Here is an 11,800-nt window from a genome sequence, read left to right on the forward strand (position 1 = left end):
GTAGGGCAATCCTTGAGAATATTTTTGTACTTAATACCACTGTTATACAGTAAGATCACAATTTTGTTTAACGCAAAAGAAAAAAAGTAAATATGAAGGGAGAGGTGCTGGTATTCATTTTCTTCATCTCCCAAATTTCCTATAATGAACACTTACTTTAGTAAATTCGAAAAATGGCAAGGTTACAACCACAAAAGAAGGGGCATACAAATCGAGCTTCCGTACGCTACTGAAAGGAGGAAAAACGGACGGGACCGCCGCGGCTCGGAGGTGGTCACGCGGCTCTCGCCCCGCGCCTCCGCGAGATGACGTCAGTCACGTCCTCTCGCGTGCGCCGCCGCTCCCGGCCAGCGTGACCGCTCTTCCTCCACCAGGCGGCGCCGCTGGACGTTCTGTGGTCGAGGCTTCGGCGCAGCCGCACCGGTTCCCCCGACACGTCCCCACCTTCGCGTCTTTTCTGGAGAGCGCGGGAAGGCGAGTGCTAGAGTGGTGACGACACTGGGGTTCCCCGCACGGCTCGCGGGGCGGGGCCGGGTACGTGGCGCACGCGGGGAGGAGAAAGGAGGGGGCAGTGTGGCGCGCAGGACCCCGCTGGGCCTGGCCGGGCTGCGCCCGCTCCTCGGCCCGCCTCGTGACCCACCGTGGGGCCGAGCCCGGGCCCAGCTGTGGGAAGGTGCTGACGAGGCGGTTCTCGGCGGGGAGGGGCGCCGGCAGCGAGGCTATCGGCTCTCCCGAGGTCCTTTGCCGGCCGGGCCGCCCCCAGGCTCGCCTTTAGACCCGCTTTGGGCCCGGGCACCGACTTCTGGCGCCCTCGGCGACCGCGCCCTCACGCGGGTGGGACCAGCTCTGGAGTGTAACTCGCAGGCCCTCGGGGACAGCGGCGTGGCCTCGGCGCACGTGAGGCCGAGGCCACGCCGCGCCCGCCCCATTTTCCAGGCCGCGCGGCCCGCCGGGCGGAGTCGCCGCGCTCCGGGCCCAAGCCCCGCCCTGCCGCGGCTGACGTCATCCTCCCGCCGCCCTAGCGGTGGCCGGGCGCTCCGCCGGTCGCTGCCGAGTGGGGAAAAGCAAGCACGTGGCGCTGGGCGGAAGCCGGGTTTGACCCCCGGGCCCACCGCTTACTGTCTTCCTCGAGCGGCCAGCCAGTATTTCTGAGCTCCGGTTTTCTCCTTTAAAATACAGAGAGTAGCGTTCACTTCACGGGTTGATTAGTCCGTGCTTAGCACACGGTAGGGGGTCTGTAAAAAACACAAAAATTACTTTTCCACTTTTTCCTGCTAGGTCCTTAGAGCCGGTTTGCAGTAGCGTTCATCCCTGAGTAATCCTTAAAACAAATGACTTCGTGTGGTTCCAGGTAGTGGTTGTTAATCGAATTTTCCACCACCAGCTCAGTGGCTTTGGAAGAAAAGGTGGCAGATGGCTCATCCATGACCTGATGGGTTGAACCTGGGCCTGCTCCGAGTTTAGGGAGGGGTTATGCCTGGAATTCGCTCTGGGCCCCCGCACCTGTGACACTAACGGTACATTTCTGGCTGGGAGCCCCGTCCAGGGCACACTCTGCCGTGGGGCACCCTTCCGTTGCCTATCCTCTTGCTGCCCTTTCCCAGAATCTTGCACCTCAGATTACATTGCTATGGCCAAGTCGTATTTCCTGGGGAGAAGCTAGCCGCCAGCTGCTAGATGAAGTTGGTCTAACAGAGTAAACAGAAGGCTATCTCCTGGTAGGAAAAACGTTCATGTATGCATTACAAAGTGCTTATTTAGAGGTGTCAAGGCCAGTATTAGGTATTTCACTCAAGTTATCTCATTTGATTCCCACATCTAGTCCTGTGAGCTAGGTGGAATTATCTCTCTCTACAGAGGAGGACATTGTGGTTCAGCAGGTAAAATAACAGCCTCAGCAAGGATACGGTAGTGCTCTTGGAGGCCATAGTAAAGTTCGAGTCCACCTAGTCAGCCCTTCCCAAGAGTAGTAGATGCTGAGGACCATCCTAGAGGCTATAAGTGAAGGCTTCCCTCATGTTCCCATGCTTTGGCCACTCCTGACATTTTTATCAAGGCAAAACTAGGTTAAGTGACACATCCAGGGCAGCATTTAAAGCTCAAGAAGCACTGCCTGTAAGAAAGAGCTATCACCATAAGAAACATCCAAACCTGCAGAGAGTTTTTATGAGTTTGTTTGAGTCAAATTGATGACATGTGCTGGGGAGCAAGATCTCAGATGCTCCAAAGAATAATAGTTTTGCACCTCTTTTATGCATTTAAAATTAAAGAGGGCATATTAGCATAACCAATGGACACAGACACTGGGGTGGTGGGGGCTTGCCTGGGATGGGAATGGCTGGGGGTGGGGGTCAACTGGGGAAAAGACATATGTAAAACTTTAGACAATAAGAAAATATATACATATATTCATATATAAATATATATGAATAAAAATGACTATAAAAACAACAACAAATTAAAGAGAATGTAAGGAAGACTGTGAGCATGGGAGAAAGCAAAACGCATTGGATTAGAATATTATGTGCTTTCTTAAGGGTGGTTATGTCTTGAGGAGTATTACTTATGGCATCTCAAAGGTGTGTTAATCTAGATGTATAAGAACACTGGGCAAGGCTTGCTTAAAAAGCTTTCACTAAAGAAGCCATAGGCTGGGGCATGACTACCCACCATGACCTGCCCAGTTAGGAATTTATGGCTTATTACAGCATCCGTTTTTCATCCACGGGTAGAAGAAGGGGGAGCAGAGGCAGGAACCCAGTTTTGCCAAGGTAATACTACCCTTGTATTAATGTTAACCTTCCTGTGAGATTACCGTGGAAAACTAAAGGATGGTGCCACAGGGAGGAAGGGTAAGATTTGCCAAATAGATACGATTTTAGTAGGTAGAGATGTCAGAGGTGGAGAAGAAATACCCCCTGCCACTACAGTGAAGTTCCCCTCTAGAGATGATGTAAAATATATGGTCATCTGATCTCTTAGCTGTTAAGCCAAAGGAAAAACGTTATAGCAAGAGAGAAGTGGTAGGCCCCAGAGAAAAGGAAGGAAAAATCAACTGTTCAGTCAACAATTTTTTTATTCAATATATATTGAGTATATACTATATGCCAGGCACTGAGCTGGGTCCTGAGGATACAGTAATGAACAAAACAAAAGCCCTATCTTCAAAAGTTTACATTTTGGTGAGGAGAGAAAGACTAAGAAAGGAAAGAAGGATGGAGGGAGGAAAAACTATATAGTATGTCAAATATGCTCTGGAGATAAGGTAAAACGAGGGGGTGGGAAGTAGAGAGGATATGCTCAGGTGTTTTTTTCTCCCATTTTTAAGTGAATTATGTGCAAGTTAATATAAAGGTAAAATTATACACAGTCTTTGATCATTTTCTGTGAGTCGGAGCGATGACCAGGTTGTGACCCAGGAGATACAGTTTTTCTGTGAATATAGTTTTCCACTGCCTGGGGAAAAATAAGCCAAAATCTCTGGAGCATTTTCTTCTGAAAGCCAGAAAAGCCAGGTGTGATGATAGAGGAAAAAGGAATTGTATCCTAGGCTCCTAAATATAAACACTATGGTTCAAAGACAATAAGTGTTGATCTGGTGAGATGTGATAGAGCTAAGCAAAAAAGAGGAAAGCAAAAGTAGAACCTGCCCCAGCCAGTTTGCCTGAGTGGATAGAGCATAGGCCTACGGACTGAAGGGTCCCGGGTTTGGTTCCGGTCAAGGGCGCATGCCCAAGTTGTGGACCGATCCCCAGTAATGGGCATGCAGGAGGCAGCTGATAAATGATTCTCTCTCATCATTGATGTTTCTGTCTCTCCCTCTCACTTCCTTTCTGAAATCAATATGTGTGTGTGTGTGTGTGTGTGTGTATGTATATATATATATATATATATATATATATATATATATATATTTTTTTTTTTTTTTTTTAAGTGGAACCTTCTCAGCTCCTTTTCCTGATCAGGGTCTAGGAAGGCAGGCTTTGAGACAGGGTGGGGCTTCCTGTAGAATCTGAGGAGACCACATGTTTTCCTCAGGAGGTTCCCTATTCATAGATACATGAGGAGACTGGAAATAGTGAAGTTGAGGGAGGGATTTCAACTTGCCCACCTTATCCTCCACAGCATTATTTTCTGAACCAAGAGTCTCAGAACAATGTTTATCATACTCCTTGGTGCCAGAGATGAAATTGGGACACAAAAATATTAACATTCTGAACACATTTTGATGGCTTATGAGTGTATTAGGACAGAATGGTATAAGCAAGTAGAAGTTTGAGGTTGAAGAGAGAAAGATCAAATGTGGGACAGTATTAATACTAGTGTTAACAGATAACACCCATTGGAACAAGGCCGAGAAATGTACAACAGCTGCAGAAGTCTGCACTGACCTACAAGGTGGAGTCCATGATCACCTATATTCTCTTTGAAGCTGGGGAAATGAGAATGGGGCTTGTAGCTGAAATTGGCTCAGTGAGTTACAATTCCTGGCTTCACTTGCCACCTTCCTGTTCCTCTGTTAATAAGATGAGGGAATTCCTAATAGAAAGGGAAAGGGGGACTTGTGTTCTTGGCTATTTCTGATGCTCTATAGCTCTGTCCTTGGGCAAGTCTCTGTACCTCTTGGAGTTCTGGCTTTTTCTTCTGCATAAGAAGGACTTGAATTAATCTCTGTCGGTCTCTCAGACATTCTGCAAAGCAAGAAAGATGGGGGCCCCTTTACCAACCCAGCCTGTTTGTGTGGAAGAAAGTTGGTCACCTACAGGTAGTTAGGTGTCATCCTTTTTTGAATTGTGTTTTCCTTTTTGCTTCCTCTGCACAGAAGAAGCAGTGGGAATAAGCATAGGAAAAATTCTATGGGGACCTGAGAAGTGGCATCTCGCCCAGCTTTATAGTCTGAGTCTATGATTTAGAAGAATCTGCAGGTTAACCAGTGTTTTAAAACATTTTTTTTTATTATTGATTGATTTTAGAGAGATAGAGGAAGGGAGAGAGAGAAAAAAAATCATCAATTTATTGTTCCACTTATTTATGGTTGATTCTTGTATGTGCCCTTACCAGGGATCGAACCCGCAACCTTGGTGTATTAGGATAATGCTCTAACTAACTGTGCTACCTGGCCAGGACAGCCAATACTTTCTATATGTGGTCAACAGTGCACTTGAAAAATCATAAAAGTAACCATACACTTTGATCTAAAAATGGCAGCCCCCTCTCTCTCAGACAGTACAATGTGCTAGTCCTATAGTCACCCACTTCTCTAAACCTACACTGGCACTACCTTAGTTTAGCCCAGTGATGGCGAACCTATGACAGGCGAACTCATTTTTTTGGTTGATTTTTCTTTGTTAAATGGCAATTAAATATATAAAATGTCAAAAATACAAATCTTTGTTTTACTATGGTTGCAAATATCAAAAAATTTCTATATGTGACACAGCACCAGAGTTAAGTTAGGGTTTTTCAAAATGCTGACACGCTGAGCTCAAAAGGTTCGCCATCACTGGTTTAGCCCATCTTCATCTCTCACCTAGATCATTGCAGGTGCCTACCTGGTTTTCCTGCCTCCATTTTTTTTTTCTTTTAATTAAATCTTTATTGTTCAGATTATTACATTTGTTCCTCTTTCTCCCCCCCCCCAATAACTCCCCTCCTCCCAGTTCCCGCCCCACCCTCCACCCTCACTCCCCACCCACTGTCCTCATCCATAGGTGCACGATTTTTGTCCAGTCTCTTCCCACATCTCCCACATCCCTCTCCCCCCCAAGAATAGTCAGTCCATCCCCTTTCTATGTCCCTGATTCTATTATAATCAACAGTTCATTCTGTTCATCAGATTATTTATTCACTTGATTCTTAGATTCACTTGTTGATAGATGCATATTTGTTGTTCATAATTTGTATCTTTACCTTTTTCTTCCTCTTCCTCTTCTTAAAGGATACCTTTCAGCATTTCATATAATCCTGGTTTGGTGGTGATGAACTCCTTTAGCTTTTCCTTATCTGTGAAGCACTTTATCTGACCTTCAATTCTGAATGATAGCTTTGCTGGATAAAGTAATCTTGGTTGTAGGTTCTTGGTATTCATCACTTTGAATATTTCTTGCCACTCCCTTCTGGCCTGCAAAGTTTCTGTTGAGAAATCAGCTGACAGTCGTATGGGTATTCCCTTGTAGGTAACTGAGTTTCTTTCTCTTGCTGTTTTTAAGATTCTCTCTTTATCTTTTGCTCTTGGCATTTTAATTATGATGTGTCTTGGTGTGGTCCTCTTTGGATTCCTTTTGTTTGGGGTTCTCCGCGCTTCTTGGACCTGTAAGTCCATTTCTTTCACCAGGTGGGGGAAGTTTTCTGTCATTATTTCTTCAAATAGGTTTTCAATATCTTGTTCTCTCTCATCTTCTGGCACCCCTATAATTCTGATGTTGGTACACTTGAAGCTGTCCCAGAGGCTCCTTATGCTATCCTCGCATTTTTAGATTCTTTTTTCATTTTGCTTTTCCGGTTGGGTGTTTTTTGCTTCCTCGTATTTCAAATCATTGACTTGATTCTTGCGCCCCTCTGGTCTGCTGTTGGGAGTCTGTATAGTATTCTTTATTTCAGTCAGTGTATGCTTAATTTCTAGTTGGTTCTTTATCACAACATCGAGGGTCTCATTAGATTTCTTGTAGATCTCATTAAGTTTATCGGCAGCTTCTAAACAGTTCTTGAGAGACCTTAAAAGTGTGGTTCTGAACTCTATATCTTCCATTGACAATTTTGTCCTGTTTCTTTGTCTCCGCATTTTGTTATGCTTCCTTGGTGCACCCCCTAGTGGTCTTTGTGCGCGGTCTTATAGTTAAACCTTGATTGCTGTAGCTATTACCAGGGAGGGTTTGACCTCCAGGCCAAGTGGCTATGAGAATCAGCTGTGTCAGCAGTGAGAGAACTTCTGTCCTCTAGGGAGGTGCTAATCTAGCCTTTGCCTGAGGCTATCGGCAAATGCCTCTGTGCAGGGCTTGGGCGGGGCGGGTCGCACAGGATCAACAGGGTGGGGTGGGCCAGAGAGAGCAGTTATGGCGACTCTCAGTCCTGTCCCCAGGGGCTCTGCCTCTCTGAGTCCCAGCACCCGCTGCAAACCTCGGAGAGAAAGCTGCACTCGCTCTGACCGAAGCCAGACAGTCCCGCTTCTCCCGTTTGAGTCTGGGTCCCTAAAGACTCGCCCGGATCTGGAGCTCAGAGTCTGCGACTCCCTCCCGATTGAAAACGCCAACCGCGCCCTCCGCTGCCAGCCCGCTCCGCGCACTCCGCACCTCAGAATTTGACTTCAGCACTGCGCCTCCTCTGAGTGTCCGTATGCGTTTCTCTTTCCTCCTAGTTGTAGGACCTCCACTCAGCCAGCGTTCCTGTGGTTCTGGGTGATGTCCCTTCCGTTTTCTGGTTTCACTTTTGAAGTAGTTGTTCAAAGCAGCAAACTCCGGCATTAACCTATGCCGCCATCTTGGTTCTCCCCCATTTTCACCCTTTTCAAGTCTTCCCCCAATATGCCTGTCTTTTTTGCAGACCTGGTTACCTTACTCCCTTGCTTCAAAACCTTCAGTGGCTCCTCATTGTCTTCAACTAATGTGTATCCATCACTAAGTCCCATGAAAGACAAAACAGACATAGGGCCCTGCCTTTACCTTAGCATGACAATAAGGGCCTGATCACCTGGTTCTAATTTCCACCCCATCCTCTTTCACCCTTTATTCTCCATCCACACTGAGCCATGTGAAGCTCTGCTGAGCCATATTCTCTCTCTCTTCTCTGTACCTTCACACATGTTGGTTGCACTGCCTGAACATTATTTCCTTTCACACTTCCCCTTGATAATGCTTCCTTACTCTTCAGGTATTCAACCCAGGCATCACAGTGTCTGGTTATTCTTCCCAAACTTTCTGTGTGCCACCATGCTTGAAACAAATAGGACATACAATAGTAAGAGCTGTTCCACTATGTGCAAACACTCATCATAGTGCCTTACTGTAACGGTTGGTTTTCTTGGCTCTGCACCATTAGGCTGTGAACTTCTCAAAGACCGGAAATTTTTGAATTCCCACACCTAGCATATTGCTTGAAACCTCAGGGGGTGTTCTATGAATATTTGTTGAATGAGTAAATGAATAAGTTAATGAATGGATGAGTGCTCTGTCTGATCCTGAGCTTGACATGGCAAGCCTGGCGAACAGGGCCCTGACCTACACCCTTGTTTTAATGGATCCTTTTTCATCCTGTGGTTCCCCCAGGGAGACAGCATATACTCTTCAGTGTATAGTCTCATACTTTTTTTTTTTAATATATATTATATTGATTTTTTTACAGAGAGGAAGGGAGAGGGATAGAGAGTTAGAAACATCGATGAGCAAGAAACATGGATCAGCCGCCTTCTGCACACCTCCTACTGGGGATGTGCCCTCAACCAAGGCACATGCCCTTGACCGGAATCGAACCTGGGACCTTTCGGTCCACAGGCCGATGCTCTATCCACTGAGCCAAACCGGTTATGGCATAGTCTCATACTGTTTTACTGAACTGAACTGTCTATGCTGTACAACAGTATTTGGCAAAGCCCATGGGCATTGGGGAACTCATGCAATCTTCAGAGTCACAAGCAAAATGGGGCTTGCCACTGTATGCAGTAATGCTTGTGCCGAGTTTGTCACATCCTTATGACAAATTTGGTCCAAGGCTGTTTAAGACAAGGCCCTTTGTGCTCAGAATCTGTGCATGGAGCCTTCACCAGGCCCATAGGTTCCAATGTTTCTCTTCACCTAGAAAAAAAAAGTGACCTGTCATTAATGGGAATGGGTAATTTTCATGCCATCTTTTGAACTCTCCTTTGCAAGCTGATGGATTCCTGAGATTTTCAAGGGCATGCTCTGGCAGTTTCCCATCTGTCATTTATATTAGTGACAGAACTGTGTTTTAAGCCAGGATGTCCTGAGAGGAAACCTGAGTAACATAACACCTTCTTCCTGCTGATGTGTTTTGTGTGGATATGTGGAAGCCACCGTGGTGCAATAGCTTCTTGCTGCTTTTTACAGTCTGTGATGTTCATTATCCTCATCCTGGTTGGGGTTTTCCTTTGAGAATAAGCCAGTACAGAATGAATCCTGTAGTATTATTCCTGGTGACACTGTACACATGTAATAGAGAATGGACATGCAGTCTCCATGCAGCCTTCTGCTCTGTGTTCCCAGCAAATTTAACAACACCTGATGGTTGTGTTCTAGCCCAGCATTCTCGGGGGAGGTATATAGCACAGTGTTAGACACCTGAATCCCTGCCAAGCTCATCACTGCTGAGAGAGACTTGCTTTTAGACTCACATATGATTTGCACAAAACCTTTCATTGAACACACTTGGCACACATCTTAAATTTCCTGCACATTAGCCAAGGAGTTCTAACTAATGAGAGCTGAAAGCTATGACACTGTTATTAACACCCTGAAAGGTTAGTGAATCTTATGTGGATTACGTTATCTAGAGTTTGAACCATGGCTATAATGTTTGCAATATAAAAATTATTCCCGAAACCTTAAAAAAAGGATGAAAGCCATCCCTATAAATCATATTTCTGACACAGCTAATCATGAAAATGTTCATAATTTAGTGATGTAGTTGATACCTTGCAAATAGATTTAAAGAACAAAATGAGTCCAGAGACATTTATGAGCTGAAGGTATCCTAATAGGATTGTTAGGGGTTGGGAGCAGGATCTGGGTCTCATGTTTGTTTCAGTACCCAGCACAGGGCCTCAGATGGCCATGGATACATAATAGGTGTCTATTAACAGTCACTGAATTACTAAATGGAAATTTACTGGGGCTTTCTGTGCTGCTGGACTTCACACATAAATAGACCTGCTTTGTGGAATTCTTAGCCAGAGCAGATATTTTATGAGAGCTGTCAGTCCCAAGTTGATTGGATGGACAAAGTGAAACCACGGGATTGTGTTTTAAAACCAAATACTCTGCTAAATTGTACAACTGGGATGTCCTACTTTGGGTAGGAAGTTGAAAAAAAAATTACCTCTAACTTGAGGTTTGTAGTCTTAGGAAAATACAGATTTTTTTTTTTTTAAAGACACTCTAATGAACCCAGCAGGCGAGCTGGCAGGAAGTCGGACTGCGGTCCTTGCCTGAGAGGATGACACAGGCCAAAAGAGAAAAATAAATAGAAGGCAGCCAGAGCTAGTACAGCATTTTGCAAAGTTTTGCCGAGCTTTCCAGGTTTTTCTGAAAAAAGGAAGAAAAGAAAGAGGGGCAGGAAGAGGATAGGTTAACAGCTGGCTTCAGAAACGCTGACAAGTGGATTTGCCTATTGCCTTTGTTTTTCTAAGTCAAGGATAAGGGAAGAGGGTGTGCTAGGCCTGGAGCTGCTCCCTGGCAGAGCAGACCTCCTGGCCTGTGTGCTGCCTTGGTTAGAACCACCTAAGGCAGTGGTTCTCAACCTTCCTAATGCCACGACCCTTTAATACAGTTCCTCATGTTGTGGTGACCCCCAACCATAAAATTATTTTGTTGCTACTTCATAACTGTAATTTTGCTACTGTTATGGATCGTAATGTAAATATCTGATATGCAGGATATATTTTCATTGTTACAAATTGAACATAATTAAAGCATAGTGATTAATCACAAAAACAATATGTACTTATATATGTGTTTTCCGATGGTCTTAGGCGACCCCTGTGAAAGGGTCGTTCGACCCCCAAAAGGGGTCGAGACCCACAGGTTGAGAACTGCTGGCCTAAGGAGTCCAGAGGCCTGCTACCCTGTGTGACTCCTTGAAATGGGGACACAAACTGCCCTCCAGAGATGTCTTGGAAGAGTGGAAAGATCAGGAGTTTTGTTTCATTTTACTTTATTTTGCCTTTTAAATGTTTATGTGTATTTAAATAGGTAATTCATTTGCATGGCTTAAAACTAAAAAATACATTAAAGATATATAGGGAAAAGTCTTTCTGCTTCTCCTGTGCCCCATCCGCCTATTTCCTCTACCCCAAATAGATAACCCTGTTATTAGGTTTTGGTTTATCCTTCTAAAACAAATATATACTCTTCCTTACTTCATTTTAACATAAATGGTATGATGCTATACATAACTTCTGAACCTTGTTGGGTTTTTTTTCCACTAACAATTTATCTTGGAAACAAAATAGAAAGCATTCTCATTTTTATTTTTAAGGTGCAGAGTTTTACAGTGTAGGTATGTACTGTAACTTAACTGGTTACCACTGAGGGACATTTAGGTTATTTCCAGTCTTTAGTATTACAAATAAGGGCATGGACTTTAAAGACAAATGTGCCTCCCTAACTGGTTTGACTCAGTGGATAGAGCGTCAGCTCCAGACTGAAAGATCCTGGGTTCAATTCCAGTTGGGGGCACATGCCTGGGTTGCGGGCTCGGTCCCTAATAGGGGGTGTGAAGGAGGCAGCCAATCGATGATTCTCTCTCATCGTTGATGTTTCCATCTCTCTCTCCCACTCTCCCCTCCTTTCTGAAATCAATAAAAATATATTTTAAAAAAAGAAAGACAGATGTGCCTTCAAAACCTAGTCCTGATGTTTATTAGACGATTGACTTGGGGGCCTTCATTGCCTCATTAGAAAAACAGGGATTATTTTATGTTTTTATTACCTGTCCCATAACATTTCTATGAAAGATTATGTGGACGGAAGGGTCCATATGCTAACCTGACAAGGTCAGGGAAGGTCTGCATGGCGGTCTTGCAAACTCAGAGACCTAAAGTAACCACAAAGGATGGTCTGAAATTACACTA

The sequence above is a fragment of the Myotis nattereri genome, assembly GCF_964212035.1.
Source record: "Myotis nattereri genome assembly, chromosome: 10".
Classification (NCBI taxonomy): Eukaryota; Metazoa; Chordata; class Mammalia; order Chiroptera; family Vespertilionidae; genus Myotis; species Myotis nattereri.